The following is a 15,405-nucleotide window of genomic DNA, read 5'->3' on the forward strand; positions in this document are numbered from 1 at the left end:
AGAACTCCGAGCTCCCCGGGGAGACAGGAGGAAATGCAGGAGGAGGGGTGACGACGTGTAGGTGGCGAGGTGAGGAAGGAGAGGGCGCTCGGGTGACAGGAAGGGCGCCTGTGGGCTCAGGAGACAGGAGTGGCGGACGTGTTGAGTAACAGGCAGCCAGCACCCTGCAGCTGGGCCGGGGGCACCTGGGGGCAGGCAGGAGAGTCCAGGCTGTCCTAGAGCTTGCCCCGCACTCTGCAGGCCATTGGCAAGGCCCCCATGCAGTACGAGGGTGCGGTCACTTGCGAGGCTTAGAGAAACCGCTCCTGCAGCTGGGAGAGCAGATGGAAGGCCACGAGACAGGGGGAGAGGCGGAATGAGGAAGAAGTCAAGATGGCAAGACACAGAGAATTGGGGAGAGGCCAGGGCTACAAAGGAGACACAAGCAACAGGCTTCCTGCTAAGGCTCTCTGACTGCAGGGTGGGCTTGCCACACCCCCTGGCCACACACAGAAGCTCTGACTCAAGCCTGGTGTGGGCCTGGGAACCTGCATTCTCACGAAGAGGATCGGGGTCTGCACTCGGAGACACACTGACTTAGAGAGCCCCTGCTGTGGGCAGGACGTGAGTTAACGCAGACTGATGTGTCCCCCACAAAATCCCTATGTGGAAGCCCCAACCTTACTACCTCCAGATGTGACTGTATTTGGACACAGGGACTTTGAAGAGGTCATGAAGGTAAAATGAGGTCACCAACCCTGTTGCCACTCTGATCTCAGACGTCAGCCTCCAAGACTGTAAAAAAAAAAAGAATTCCTGTTGTCTAAGGCACCCAGATGCGGCCCCGGGTTCCAGCAGTCAGAGCTGACTGCTACACCTGGAAGGTGAGAGGACTCAGGGCTTGGTGGGGAGGGGCAATGTGGTCCTTACTCCAAAGCTGCTGCCCTTCACCACTCTCCTATGAGGACTCAATAAGAATAAGCATTCTGGGAATTGCAAACATCCACCAAAAAGTCAGGAATTCTCCTTTTCTCCGTGTCAGAAGCATCTAGACTGGGACCTTCTGAGCACGACTCACTGGCCCCCACTCCCTGTGGCGCTGACAGACAGCCCCAAATACAGCATAAAGGCCGCTCTGAAAAAGGAAGCATCTCTAGCTTGCCACAAAAATTGTGCAGAGTCTCTAAAAGGGAAAAAAAAAAAATCAAAGGACCAAGATTTAAATAACAGGAAGTGTTTTGAGGGTTGAAGACCATTTGTGCAGGTGTCACGAGACCAGGAACTCCTTCCGCATGGCCCAACTAATCCTAAAGCCAGATTCTTGGAACCTTACCCTGCTTGATATGGCCTCGGCCTACATCCCCAACTAGGTCAGTCAGGCAGGGCCTGGAGCTGTTCCTTCTTTAGAAAAAAAAAGCAGCAAATCTGAGGCCAAGCTGATGTGACCAGCATCACCTCTAAGCACTTTGTAGAACCATGAACTTTGCATTTCTGCAGCTGGGAGCCCCAGTCCAGGCCCACCTGGAGCCCGGGATCCAGGCCTGTGCAGGGCTGGGATCCACGGGTCAGAAGCAGGCGAAGGGATCACACTGGAGGAAAAGTGTAAAGCCAAGACGAAGGCTTCTGTCACTGCTACAACAAACCAACCTAGTGACTTACACACCACAACCGTATTTTCATACAGTTCCGTCTGTGGACACAGGTCCTGCGGGCACTGTGTCGGCAGGGCTGGTTCCTCTGGAGGCCCTAAGGGTGGATCTGTTCCCTTGCCTTTTCCAGCCTCTGCAGGCCACCACACTCTTTGGCTCAAAGCCCTTCCCGTCAGCAGAGCCAGCTGTGTTTCATCTCTGCGTCTTCTTCCAGAGTCACACCTCCCTCGGGCTCACTGCAGCTGGGACAGGCTCCTTACTTTGATGGACTCATGTGAATACCGTGAATAATCCAGGATACTGTCCCCACCTCTAGGTCCTCAATCTTCGTCACATAGCAAAGCCCTTTACCACATAAGGCAACATATCTGCAGGTCCCAGGGACTTGGATGTGAACATCTGGGGGGTGGGAGTTATCCCGCCTATCACAAGACTCTTCAGGAAAGATTCAGTGAAGCTTGGAGCAGAGTCTCGAAATTCTAGGTGCAAAGAACCCCCAGAGGCCGAGAGTGGCAGCTCACATCTGTAATTCTAGCACTCTGGGAGGCCGAGGCAGGAGGACACCTGAGCCCAGGAGTTGAAGACTAGCCTGGGCAATATATGGCAAGATCCCATCTCAAAAAAATACACTAATTACAATTAAAAATTTAATTTAGGAAGAACCCCTAAAGCAGCTTACAGGCATTTAAAGGCTCACCACTAGTGACCTTGATGAAGGAAGGGAGTGGGGGTGGGGGGGCAGCAGGAATCTGTACTCTAGCTTCCCCAGCAACCCCCAACATGTTGAACAAAAGGGGCAGAGAATGTTCAGGTGGGGAAATATTAGTCAGGGTTCTTCAGAGAAACAGAGTCAATAAATACATAGAAATAAACAGAAAGAAATGTATTATGAGGAATTGGTTCATGTTATTATGGAAACTGAAGAGTCACATGACCTGCTGTCTGCAAGCTGGAGACTCAGGAGAGCCAGTGGAGTTGATCCAGTCCAAGTCCAGAGGACTGAGAACCGGAAGCTCCATGTCCAAGAGCAGCAGAAGGTGGGCGCCCCAGCTCAAGCAGAGAGAGCACATTCATTCTTTCTCTACATTTTTGTTCTAGCTGGGTTCTCGATGATTGGGTAATATCCACCCGCACTGGGGAGGGCAGATCTTTACTCAGTGTGCCAGTCTCTTCCAGAAACTCCCTCCCAGACACATCTTGAAATTATGTTTTACCAGCTACCTGGGCATCCCTTAGCTCAGTCAAGCTGACACGTAATATTAACCATCACATAGGTCAGCAAACATTACTGAACACCTGCTCTGTGCTGGCACCATTCCAGGCTGGGGGTTAGACGCATCTGAGTGCCAATGCAAATCCTGTCATCCAGGAGCTGTTAACCCTCGGACAAGTCACTTAACCTCTCTGGGCCTCAGTGTCCTCCTCTGTAAAATGAGATCCTGGCCATCAGCTGCCTATTGCAGAGAGTTCCTGGGGATACAAAGGAGACCACACACAGAACCAAGGGCCACAGGCACATGCCACTGACCCCCTTGGCGGTCCTCCCACATCACATAGGGCCAGGTCATTCCCACAGCTGAGCTACATGAACAGCTACACAGAAATGACCTCAACTAAGTCTTTTACACTTACTAAATCTAATGCGCCATTACACATGAAGCTTCTGATATATCAGTCAGGAAATGAAAAGTTATGGATCTGGGGCTAACCATAAATCCCCACTTATGAATGCATATGCAGTAAGTCATTAATGTTACCACTGTCTGCAGAAAGTGCTACCCTGAGAATTCAGTCCCCTACAGTTTGGCTCTAAATAACTCCACTCCCTACTGGAATAAGCCAAGGCTCTTGGCCAAAATTAAGTCCTGGCTGAAGGTAAGAGTACTTATACCCACAGATGACTATGGAAAATTGGTTCCCATCCTAGTCTTAAAAAAAAAAAAAAAACCTTGATCCCCATGTTAACAAAATAAAGGAACTAACACAGTTACTTGAATATATACTACGTTCTATAAAGTATGATATAATATACTTTAGTATATAACAGCTCATATAATCCTCACGATAGCCTTACCAGGTCAGTATGATTTACATGTCAGGAAACTGAGGCTCCAAGAAGTTACTGACTTGCCTGGGGCTCACAGGGCCAGGAAGCAAAGAACCAGAGTCTAATCCCCCACCCCATGCTAGCCACTTGGCAGGGGGCTCAAAAGAAGTAACTGACATGATCCTTCCTGCAGGCCATGCATAACAGCTAGAGAGTCACTTTACACATTCTGGAAGACAGAACTACTACCTACAAAATGCATGTTCTGAAATTCTGTTTAACACGATCTGGAGCAATGCAAACAAGGCAAAGTTCTCCCACTCTTAGCTGTGCCTACAAATCCCAGGAGTTGGGCGGAAGGTGAAGCTGGGTTCCCAGCAGCATCAGAGACCTCCCCACAGGCTCACTTCCTTAGGAGATGCTGCAGTGAAGAGGCGCTTGCACTCCCCTCTAAAATGTAGGCCCCACAGAAGAGTCAGGGTCACCTCAACATGCTCTGGCCAGCTGGGAGAAGGAGTTCACTCTGGTTGGGTGAAGAAGGGCTTCCCGAGGAGCTGACACCCGGAGCTGAGCCAAAGGGACAGCCAAGACAAAGAGCCAGGGCATGTGGGGCCCAGCAGGGGCCCAGCTCAGCCAAATCTAGGGAGAGTGGAGGACAAGTGGCCGCCATGGCCAACTGCCAGCCGGGAGCCTCGGCATCTGTCAGCGAGCACCAGCCAACTTTCAAATGCACAGGGAGGGAGAAGGGGGCGCTCTCAGATCCTGCCCAAAGGGACCAATTGCACCTGGCCCTGTGCTGATGAACACTGATGAGGAGGACCCTGAGGACCAGGGGCGCTGGACAGAAATCCCTCCTCATGCAAGGGGCTCAGCAGGCCTCCAGGCAGCCGAACACCTCCTCTCCTTTGATTCCCACCTTAACCCAGTCTGCTGGCTGCTGCAGGGGAGCCTCACCTACCTTCACAGCTGAGGACGAGGGGGTCATGGCACAGAAGCGGAAGGCAGGCAGGCCAGCACGCACCCCAGGTGGCCAATTCCCCCAACAAGTTTCCAGCCAACACTGCCTGCCCCCACCTCACCTCCAAGGAGCAGCCAGCCAAGGTTCTGAAGCAGGCCCAGCCACAGGGCTCCCGCCATCTGCTTCAGAACCTGCGATATCAGCCTCCTTCAAACACACTGAAGCCACCTCCCGCCTTCTGCCACCTCGCTGGGGCTGACTGGGCAATATCTGCCTGTAGCCCCTCGGCTAGGGACCCCCGAGGCAGGGAGATCTCCCGTCTGCCCTTATTTTGAGAAGAAACCCTAAGAGAACAAGGCTAAGTTAAGGAACGTTTGCCACCCACCCCTCTTCTTTCTGGGTTGATTCCGTCTGGGAGGCCTTTGTTCACCAAGCATGTAACAGGCATGAGTACCCTGAGATGGCGTCCAGCCCAGAGAGGATGTCGGACAGGCCTGACAAACACCGTCCTTGAATCTCATGGCCCTCTGCAGCCTCCTGGGCCTCACTTCCAAGAAAACACTCCACGACTGTTCGTTCAGTGGCTTAAGTGTTAACCCAACAGCCTATTTCCTGCATAGAGTTTTTAAATCCCCAACTGCTTCCTCATTTCCCAACAACTTTCCCCCACAGAGTGGAAAAAGGCCAGTGGCTCCCACGCAGCAAGGAAATGGCCATGGGGCCCAACAGAGTGCTAATTGGCCACAGCTGGGCCTGGGACCAGCAGGACCAAGGTGCAGACACCTGCGGCAGGTGCTCCCGGGCCTCTCCCAGCCAGGAAAGCAGATGTTTAAGATGACGCACCTGCAGCTGTGACTTGTGATGTCTTAAAGCCATGACTGCATTAGCAGTCCCCTCTGCAGGGATGCCCTGAAAGAAATATCAGAGCAGCTCTGGGCCTGGTGTCGGGAAGTAGGGAAACCGCCCTGCAGGGCCCGCTCAGCAGGATGATGGCGAGGGAGGTCGCTGGAAACCTGCTCTGAGCAGGCCTCTGCAGAAGCAGGCAGCAGGGACGAGCAGAAAGACACGGGAGAACAGCGCCACCCCGGCGTGGCACCGGGGACCCCCACCAATGCTGGCACTGCCACCTTGGAGCCCTGAGACTAGGGACAAATCACCATGAGTCCCGGTGTTCTCGTCTGTAAAATAATGATAGCCTCAGAGGCTGGGGCTGAAAAATAAGTAAACTTAAATGGGGATGTGGGAGAGCACGCCTGTGAACTGAAAACCCTGCAAAAATATAATTACAATGTCAGGAGGATCGCCTGAGCCCAGTGGGCCAAGGCTGCAATGAGCTATGATGGCACCAGTGTACTCCAGTCTGGGCAACAGAGCAAGACCCTCTCTCTAAAATAAAAAAACAACTAAAACAGCAACCCAGCTGCGTGCAGTGGCTCACGCCTATAATCCCAACACTTTGGGAGGTTGAGGCGGGTGGATCACTTGAGGTCAGGAGTTCGACACCAGCCTGGCCAACGTGATGAAATCCTGTCTTTACTACAAAAAAAAAAATAGCTGGGCATGGTGGCACAGGCCTGTAATCCCAGCTACTCAGGAGGCTGAGGCAAGAGAATCACTTGAACCTGAGAGGTGGAGGTTGCAGTGAGCCGAGATCATGCCACGGCACTCCAGCCTGGGCAACAGAGCGAGACTGTCTCAAAAAAAACCACAAAACCCAGCAACCCCAACATCACAAACAAAAGGTAAAAACCATCAGCCCCACCCCCAAAACAAAGCAAAGCAAACACCCCCTCCCCCAGCAGGTATTCACTAGGCACCAGCCCAGATGATCCAAGAACTCCAAAGGTCTGCTAGAACCAACACGGAAGGACCAGGGGTGGTTTCCCATCATTTGCATTTCCCCAAAACATAGGCTGAAAACCAGCTGGCAAATCAGGAATCCTCAAAATTAATGCAGCAACTTTTGAGAAGTGCTAAATGGCCACAATATACTCACAGCTGTGCAACGGCTATCCCCAAAGTGAGGAAACTGAGGCAAAAGGGGAAGGGACTGTCTCCTAAGGTCACAAAACTGGTAGTTCTGGCTGAACCCCAGTTTTTGCTCACCAGGTCTCCTGGCCCCAGACCTGACTCCAGAGAGCTCCGCCCCCTTCCTTGAGAAATGAAATCACTGTTAGCCTGACCTAAGGAAGAATTCCCAAATAACAGACCACTTACACAGTTGAGCTGTCGTCATGGTAACCACCGCCTTAACAACTTTGGCATTTCCACAACCTCTGATTGATCCGGTTCTCAAAACTGACATGACAATGAAACAGTATTTGCATTTAATTTATTTTAATTGGCTTTTACATAAGGAAATGCCTAGGTTGTATCCTTAATAACAACAGGATGAGTGAGTTCTTGATAGTGGTACCCTGGAAAACAGCAAGATGAAAGCCAATCATTTTAAATTCTCATTAACTGGACAAATTCTTAACTGACTTTCTTGAAGTACATTTTACTTAATTCTCCTTTTTCTGAAATGACAAGAGCTTTTGCATGGTGAAGTACATCCTTTAGACTATGTTCTTGTGCCACATTTAAAAATAATGGCTAGAAAAATGAGATGTTCCAGACGTTTCCATGAAGTAGCCAGTGGAAGTATATATGGAAGTTCCGACAGGACGCGGATTTTTGTTGTTGTTGTTGTTGCTGTTGAGATGTCTCCCCAGTGCCTGGAAGGATCCCTGGCATACAGTAGGCACTCCATAAATATTTGTGGAATGAATGGATGTGAGCTAATTCTTATTACCCGAGGTCATGCCTATAAAGTAGTAGGACAGTGCTGGTCATTTGAGCTTTTATTATTTTCATTAGAGTGAGGCGTGGTTGGTGCTCAACTAAGGTAGTACACCACTGGGCTGTGAGAGATGGGGCCGGCTGCAGGGTAAGGGGTACAGGTTGGGGAGCCTCATCTGGGGCTGACACCTGTAACTGGCTCAGCCGCCCACCGCCTTCAGCAATCCCACTAACGTGTGCCCACTGCCAGGGCCTGGGGTGCAGGCCTGGGGCCAGACCCGGCATGAAACAAAGCTGAATAGGAATGTGTTTGGTCCCTGCTAGCCAGGGCACTCTGTCTACTGGGAAGAAAGGCTTTTTTACGCCATTCCCTCTGAAAGGTGCTCGAACACTGAAGTGAGGGTACAAAGTGCACAGGGGACAACAAAAAAGGGGAGCAGCTGGCTTGAGAGGCTGGACGGGAACTTGCAAGCAAGGGTTGAGAGCATGGAGCACCGTGACCCCATGCATACACGTTGGGACTCCATGGGGAACGCGTCTGGGGAGCAGGAAGAGCCAGGTCAGGGAGTTGTGCTGGAAACACAGCATGAGGCGGCCAGTGGTGGAGGCTGCAGCACAGTCATGGTGGACCTCAGGGTCAGCCTGGGATATCTGAATCCTGATGCCCAACTGAGAGACCAGCTTAACACGACGGAGGCACAGGGAAGCAGAAGAGGCCAGTGTGTCTCCCAGGCTTGCCTGCTGTCTGAGCAGCCAGGACTCTATCTGGGGGACTTGGGGACAACGTTGGACATTCCATCAATGAGGAATGCATTTGGCTGCAAACAACATAAAACCTGACAAGTGGTGGCTTAGGTAAGAGTGGCTTAGATAAGAAAGGGTTTTTTTTTGTGTCACAGAACAAAGTTCCAGGTGCAGGAGATCCAAGATTCAGGCGGTAGCTCAAGAATGCCATCAAGGTCCCAGTCTTTTTCTGCTCTGCTGTCTTTAGCACATGGATTTCAACCTCACGGCCACAGAACAGCTGCCCTATCTCCAGGAATCACATCTGCTTTCCAGGCAGGAAGAAGATGCATGGGCCAAAAATCTCCTGTCTTGGGACTTTGACTCTATTCGGAAAGGGAAGCCTCTCCCAGTAGACTGCCCCCCAGCCAGAAAGGGCCAGTGAGGCCTAAACTCACTTGGCCCCCCTGGTTGGGAGAGCAGCTGGTGAAGTCAAGCCTTTCATTTTCCAGCCTCTTGGTGGAGGCAACCTTGCACTTGCTGTTCCCTTGCACCCGCTGTCCTCCTGGGGTTTTCATGTGGCTTCTGCCCTTATTTTCTTCAAGTCTTTGCTCAGATGTCACCTTCTCATGAGGCTTTCTCTGACCACCCTATTTAAAACTGTGGCTGGGCACAGTGGTTCATGCCTCTAATCCCAGCACTTTATAAGGCTAAGGTGGGAGGATCACTTGAGCCCAGGAGTTCAAGACCAATTTGGGCATGCTAGTGAGAACCCATCTCTACTAAACGTTTAAAAATTATCCAGAAATGATGGGGTATGCCTGTAGTCCCAGCAACTCGAGAGGCTGAGGCAAGAGGAACATGTAATCCCTAGAGTTGCAGGACACAGTGAGCTATGATTGTGCCACTGCACTTCAGCCTGGGCAACAGAGCAAGACCTTGTCTCTAAAAAAATAAATAAATAAAATTGCATCTCTCTGTTTGCCTAAGAGAAATGAAAACATATGTCCACAAAAAGACTTGTACACTTGTACAAAAAAATTTGTTCCTCACAGCACTGTTCAGAACAGCCAAAAGTGAAAACAGTCCAAATGTTCATCAACAGATGAATGGGTAAACAAAATGTGGTCTATCCATACACTGGAATATTATTCGGCCATCTAAAGGCATGCAGTACAGATACACATGCAGCATCAGCAGTGCATGAAAACACTGTGCTTGGTAAAGGAAGCCAGATGCAAAAGGCCTCATATTGCATGATTTCCTTGATACAAAATGTCCAGAAGTGGCAAATCCAGAGACACCAAAAGTAAATTATTAGTTTCCAGGACCTAGGGCACGAGGAGATTGAGGAGTGACTGCTAATGGCTATGAGATTTTCTTCTGGGGTGATGAAAATGATCTGAAATTAGAAGCTACTGGTGCTCAACTTTGCCAGTATTCTAAAAGCAACTGAATTGTACATTTTTAAATGGTGACTTTCATGGTATATGGTACGTAAATTATATTTTATTAAAACAACAACAACACTTTCCCCTGGAAAAAAAAGAAAACATTGCATCTCTCACTGACATAGCTTGGATGTCTCACCCACATCTCATGTTGAATTGTAATCTCCAGTGTTGGGGGTGAGGCCTGGTGGGAGACGACTGGATCACATAGGTGGATTTCTCATGAATGGTTTCACACCATCCCCTTGGTTCTGTCCTCGAGAAAGTGAGTTCTCACAAGATCTGATTGTTTAAAAGTGTGTGGCACCTCGCATTTTTCTCTCTCTTGCTTCTGCTTTCTCCATGTGACGTGCCTTCTCCCCCATCACCTTCCGCCACTATTGTAGCTTCTCAAGACCACCCTAGAAGCTGAGCAGATGCCAGCATCATGCTTCCTGTACAGCCTGAAGAACCGTGAGACAATTAAACCTCTTTTCTTTACAAATCACCCCATCTCAGGTATTTCTTTATAACAATGCGAGAATGGCCTAATACACTCACCCTCCTCCATACAATACCCTCACCCTCTTCACTAATTTATTGTTTTCCACAGTCTCATCACCTTCTAAGTATTACTATAGTATACAACATAATCTACTTATTTAGTTTACTGTTGTTGCTCCCAGCTAGAAACAGAAGCCCTGAGAGGGTAGGTCTTCTGCCTAGATCATTCTCTTAGCACAGAGACTGGCACATGCAGTAGGTACTATGTGAATGAATGAGTGAGTGAATGAATGAATGAATGAATGGGAGCTCCATCAAGGGGCCAGGTGGAGCCCACTGATGTGAGAGCACCTTTCCCTCCCCAGGGATTCTCTATCCAGGCCCACTCTCCACTTAAATAGAGGCTCCCAAACACAGGGTCCCTGTCCGTTCTTGCACTGCTATACAGAACTACCTGAGACTGGATAATTTATAAGGAAAAGAGATTTAATTGGCTTATGGTTCCACAGGCTGCACAGGAAGCATGGCTAGGGAGAGCTTGGGAAACTTACAATCACGGCAGAAGGGACAGCAGGCACGTCCTACCTGGCTGGAGCAGAAGGGAGAGCAGGGGGAGGTGCTTCACACTTTCAAACAACCAGATCTCGTGAGAACTCACTATCATGAGAACAGCAAAGGGGAACTCTGTCCCCCATGATCCACTCACTGCCCACCAGGCTCCTCCTCCAACACTAGAGATTACAATGCGACATGAGATTTGGGTGGGGACGCAAATCCAAACCATATCAGTCCATGTCCGTGGGAAGGCCCCACCCAAGTGGAAGATAAGACTCACGTCTAGGAAGTGATAAGCCAGGACTGATGCCCTGCAGACAGCCAGGCCATAGGAGCCCAGGCATCAGTGACCCAGCAGTGCCTCTGCAGGCTGCCTGAGCTAGCCCAGGAAGCTTCTTGGAGGACGCAGCCCCAAGCAAGACTGGGAGCTGCAAGGGGGACTCAGGGGGCTGCAGGAGCAAGAGGGCCTCCCAGGCAGGCGGGTTGGCAGGAAGCAAATACTCCTCTCCTCAAATGATGGCACCAAGAAGAAGATGAACATTGCCTTTCTCCCTTAATTCAAGACCCAGACCTGCGGCAGGGAGTCAGTCCCCAGCAGCCCAGGACCTGCTCCATTTAGCAAGGCAGACGTCGGGTGGGAAATAAATCCGTGAGGATTTCAGACCTTCTACTTGGATCATTCTCTTAGCACAGAGACTGGCACATAGTAGACACTATGTGAATGAATGAGTGAGTGAGTGAATGAATGGGGGCTTCTCCAAGGGGCCAGGTGGAACCCACTGATGTGAGAGCACCTTTCCCTACCCAGGGATTCTCTCTGCAGGCCTGGTCTCTGCTTAAACAGAGGCTCCCAAACACAGGGTCCCTGTATTAGTCTGCCCACCCCACCCCACCTGCCCTTCAGCCCATCATCCCCTGAAAAGGTGATCACACAACTGGCTGCTTGAGCAGAGCTGTTTGGTAAATCGATGCTCTGATTTGAGCCACGCCTGGCTGTCTGTGCTTGAACAAGCATTTTTCATCTGAGAGTCCAGCTCCCAGGCTGCCCGGTACATAACAGCAAATTACTCCCCTGCCTGGCAGACAAAAAGACGGAGGAGGCTGCATGCTCCCACAGGCACGGGGGCTTGCTGCAAACATGGTCCCATTTCCCCTGCAAGGCTCCAGGCCTCTCCTGTAGGCTGACATCTTGCAGAGGGAAAATGAAAAATACAGGTTGACTCCAAACTGGGGGATGGAAAAGGGCAGAAGGCTCAGAACTCAAATTTGCACTAAGGGAAGCCCCAGGAACCTATCAAGGAAACCTGCAGTTTCAGACCCTCCCGTGCCAGGGCAGCAGGAGGTGAATATGGGAAGACTGATGATGAGGACGACAATGATGTTGATGACGGTCCTTGCACTGATACAGCACTTTAGAGTTTAGAAGAGGATTAATGGCAACTATTACAAGCAGCCTGCGAAAGGCAGGCTATGGGATTCCCATTTCACAGATGAGGATATAGACGCTACAAGGCCGTGTCCACAAAAGCATGGCAGTGGTCCCAGCAGACCCAAGGGCCGGCATGGAGAAGGCACGGGTGGGTGCTGTTCAAGCTTCAGGGAGGGTAGCAGGATAGGAACAGACTCCATAGAGAGGCATTTATTTTCCTTTAAAAAGGATGGTCTATTCACTACCCATTACACTGTAAGGGAGTGGGTCAGTCTCAAGACAGCAGCTCTTGGCTGCCCTTACCCTCCCAAATGGAGTTGCAAGCACCTCCTCTCAAGTCTCTAAGCCCACGGCACTTGGGGCCTGAGGTTTGTTTTCTCATTCAGATCACAGCATCCTTTGCCACTAGAAAACCAAGACCACCCGGCCAATCACCGACTGCATATGGAGGCTGGGGTCTGTCACTTTCTCCACATCACCAATGTCCAGTGCTATCACTAAGTCTACCCACACCCATGCGCAGCCTTATCAGGCCTGTCACAAGGCCACTTGAGGACCCCATCAGTTAACAAGCATGGGCAAAACAGGCTGTCCAGCACCGGGACTGCAGTAGACCCTTGCTGACCACAAACCCACAGAAGGGAGAAAAAGAGTGGCCGCCTTTTGCTCCTGAAATAACTGCGAAGACATAACTTCTGCAGGTATGAGCTAGGGTTGGGGAGTCTGGGGCAGGCGTGGGGGAGTAGAACCCACCTGGGGCCTACAATGGCTGCCATTGTGGGACACTCTATTTCAGTGAGTTCGAGGATGCGGGTGCTGAACTAGATGGAAGGAGAAAGATTTGTCAACATTTGACAAGTCCTAGGAAGTGCAAAGAGCTTTTTACAGCCAACCGCCAGTGACTGCCTTTAGAAATGAGGAGAGACCCAAGAATATGCATAAATAGGATTTTTTTCATGTATGAAATTATCAGAAGCAGACTGATAAAGCACTGCTCTCCATTCTGAAAAATTGCCTCTGAATAATAACGCATCAAACAAAACAGGCGATGTTATCGTCCATCCGGCGAGGCATATGCCCACTCGTCCCATGGGGACAACAAGAGAGGTTCCAGGCCCCGAGGTTTAACTGTGGCTGACGGTGAATGCAAGCCAGGAACGGGTCAGCCCAGGGCCCCCTCGTGGGCTTCACGTGGTCTAGGATCACAACCCTAACGCAAGCTCCGCCAGGGCAGGGCCTCCAATGGTCTTGCTCTATATTGCATCCCCAGTGCCCAGGCCAGGATTTGGCAAATCATATATAATAATTGTTGAGGCCGAGCACGGTGGTTCACACCTGTAATCCCAGCACTTTGGGAAGTCAAGGCGGGCGGATCACCTGAGGTCAGGAGTTCGAGACCAGCTTGGCCAACCTGGTAAAACCCCGTCTCTACTAAAAATACAAAAATTAGCCGGGCGTGGTGGTGCGTCCTTGTACTCCCAGCTACTCAGGAGGTTGAGGCAGGAGAATTGCTCAAACTCGGGAGGTGGAGGATGCAGTGAGCTGAGATCACACCACTGCACTCTAGCCTGGGAGGCAGACTGAGACCCTGTCTCAAAAAAAAAAAAAAAAAAGTTGTATTATTTTAAGGGGTAATCATCATCCACCCCAAAGCAGGCATCTTTAGCTTTAAGAGATTTTGTTGGGGAAGCTGTTGTTGCTATTTTGGACAGGGGGTCTTGATGCATGGAAGTGTTTCTGATAGGAAAAGGTAGGGTTATGTAGGATTCATAATTAAGCAAAACAAAACCAAGGACAAAATTATGTCAGAAATCGCACTGTAAGTCAAGAAAAATATCTGATCTGTGTTTAGAAAAACATAATTCACACATACACTATTGCAGAAATATCACACAAAGTGAGCTGATTTCTTTTCCAGGACAACTGGGATAGATACCCAGGAAACCGCAGGGACACACCTGGTCTCCATAGCAACCTACCTGTCTCCAGTGATAGGCGAGCAGGCTTCCTGCCTCTGTGTTAAATCTTGTAATAACCCGAGGGCCCAGAGTTTAAAAAGAGCAATTTCTGAACGCTGAAGCCATACTAATTTTTTTAAATGTGGTATCATAGGTAAAGATCCTGAAATTATTTACCAGACATGATAGAATTTTGTTGAAAATTACATTTTCTTCTCCAGATCATAAATATGAACAGTAGACTACAAAGATGGGATTCTTTCAATATCGAATCCAAGAAACAGCAAGCAGCGACTGAGTGAGTAGCAAAGGCAACCCCTGGTTTCTCGGATTTTACAGTGATGTGATTTGCCTGGGGAGGCAGCCTGGCCCCAGCATCCCTCTCCTTTGTTCACCCTGAAATTAATCTTTCCTATTAGCCAATTTTTCTGATGGCTGGTCTCATCTTCACAACTTTCCACTACTGACTCAATACCCGGGACTCAGACAGATTAAACCTCTGAAAAGCAATGGGGAGTAACGGCCTAAGAAGCCTTTGGAGTGAAGCCATTGAAAGTCAGGAATGGCCCTCACAAGGGCTGAGGTGGTCCTGCTTACCCGCCAGCAAAGAAATATGGTCCACCCAGCGTCAACAGTCTGAGTCACAGAGAGAGAAAGAAGAATCACCGCCAGGAGCCTTCCAAGTCACAGGGGCTGGAGACCAGCAGGCCCATTCTCTGGGGGTCATGAAGAATGGGCAGGGAAAGGGAGCAGAAACAGTTATTTTCAAAAAGGGAGCTAAAACATTAGAATGACAGACAAATAGTAAGGAGATTATTCCTGGAAAAGCAAGGGCCGCATAGAGCGACAGCAGGGTCTGGTGGTACCAGGACATCAAACCACTTCATTAAAACACCCAAGGTTCAAACAGCAAGTGCCGAGATGGCTCCTTCCAGGTCAACAAACAAAGTGAACGCCCAAGTTCAAGAACACAAAAAAGAAAAACCATGTTCTAGATAATAAACAAACTCTACACGATGCCACACTGAAATGGTGAATTCCTGGAAGACTCTGGATGTTTTGTTGTTTTTTTTTTTTTTTTTTTTTTGAGAGCAAATCTCACTCTGTTGCCCAGGCTGGAGTGCAGTGGCCCGATCTCAGGTCACTGCAACCTCCACCGCCTGGGTTCAAGCAATTCTCGTGTGTCAGCCTCCCGAGTAGCTGGGACTATAGGCGTGAGCCACCATGTCCCGCTAATATTTGTATTTTTAGTAGAGATGGGGTTTCACCATGTTGGCCAGGCTGGTCTCGACACCCCGACCTTAGGTGATCTGCCTGCCTCAGTCTCCCAAAGTGCTGGGATTATAGGCGTGAGCCACCTCACATGGACTGAATGTTTTTCTGTATGTCCTA

The 15,405-nt window shown here is 49.9% G+C and overlaps 1 protein-coding gene across 1 annotated transcript in view; it reads right to left on the reverse strand.

Moving 5' to 3' along the window:
* HPCAL1 (hippocalcin like 1) overlaps positions 1–15,405 on the reverse strand; it is a 122,795-nt gene that overhangs the window by 94,857 nt on the left and 12,533 nt on the right. The window lies entirely within an intron of this gene.

The sequence above is a fragment of the Trachypithecus francoisi genome, unplaced genomic scaffold (genome assembly GCF_009764315.1).
Source record: "Trachypithecus francoisi isolate TF-2019V2 unplaced genomic scaffold, Tfra_2.0 Lachesis_group17, whole genome shotgun sequence".
In the NCBI taxonomy this organism is placed as follows: domain Eukaryota; kingdom Metazoa; phylum Chordata; class Mammalia; order Primates; family Cercopithecidae; genus Trachypithecus; species Trachypithecus francoisi.